Source organism: Bactrocera latifrons, unplaced genomic scaffold, assembly GCF_001853355.1.
Source record: "Bactrocera latifrons isolate USDA-ARS-PBARC rearing strain unplaced genomic scaffold, ASM185335v1 scaffold_366, whole genome shotgun sequence".
Taxonomy (NCBI): domain Eukaryota; kingdom Metazoa; phylum Arthropoda; class Insecta; order Diptera; family Tephritidae; genus Bactrocera; species Bactrocera latifrons.
In genome coordinates, this window is record NW_017537008.1 from 45682 (window position 1) to 47099 (window position 1418).

Sequence of the window (1418 nt, forward strand, 5' to 3'; positions counted from 1 at the left end):
GCTGCGTCAAGTAAAAATCAACGTCGCCATGCTTTCTGCTAACCCAGGTTTCCACATTTTCAATCAACCTGTGCGTCCATCGTCCTTTGGGCGCTGAGTCCCACATTGATTGCCATTCTTTGAGACTCTGCTGTCTTTCTTCCTCGCGCTCTCTAACAGTTAGAGGCTTGCCGTTATTTTTGCTTCTACTGTGCACTCTCTTTAACTCACCAGCCATTATTTCGGGTGGCATTACGCCTGCGATCCCTCCTGCGGCTTCGTGAGACACCGTACGGAAGGCGCTAGCTACTCTAAGTGCACTTAACCGAAATAAGATCCTTACCGGTTTCGCACACGTTTTTTGTTTTAGCGCATTGGCCCACACTGGTGCTGCATACATGACTATTGACTGAGTCACTTTTGCCAATAATAGCCTTCGGCTCTGACTTGGCCCGCCTGTATTGGCCATTATTCGACTYAGGGCCGTGTTAACTCGCGCCGCTTTTTCGCAAGCCTTCTCTATGTTTGTTTTGTAGCTTATCCTCGTATCAATTATTGCGCCTAAGTATTTTAGGAATGACTGTGACGTTATTTTATGTCCGTCAATATCCAAGGTGACGACTTCTACTTTCTTCCTGCTAGATATGAGCACCGCTTCAGTTTTCTGTGCTGCTAGTTGAAGCTTCGCTGCTGTTAGCCATCTCTTTATTTTTTGTGCAGTATTGCTCCATAAGTCCTCGATTTGGTCGATTGTCACCGCTATGTCATCCGCATACCCTATTATTTCCACTTCCTTCGGTGTTGGAAGTCGAAGGATTCCATCATAAAGGATGTTCTATAGGAGCGGGCCTAGCACCGATCCTTGTGGTACTCCACCCGTAACTGTATACCGCTTTACCCCTTCATCCGTATCATACAGCAGTACTCGGTTTGAGAGGTAGCTACTTATGATACGCAGAAGGAACGTTGGCGTTTTAAGGGCCTCTAGTGCTTTCATTATGTGGGTCCAACTAGCGGAGTTGAATGCATTTTTAATGTCCAGCGTGACAACGGCACAATATTTTTTGGAGCCGTACATCCACCTGGTTCCCTCGATGGCTTTGCCTGCAGTTTCGGTAACTTTTTCGATTGCGTCAATTGTCGATCGTCTTCTGCGAAAGTCGTACTGCTTGTCGGATAAGCCCTTTACTTCTTCAAGGTGTTTTTCTAGCCGATCACTTATTATCCCTTCACACTATCCCTTTTTACCCATAGTATCGATCATACAGAGGGCCTGTATGAGCTTGGGTCTCCTGGCGGCTTGTTTGGTTTGGGTAGCAGAACCAAACGCTGTATTTTCCATTTATTCGGGAAAACTCCATCCCTCAGGCACTTATTGAAGAAGTCCGTAAAATAATGGGGTTTGACTTTGATGGCAGTTTTTAAAGCCCTATTCGGAA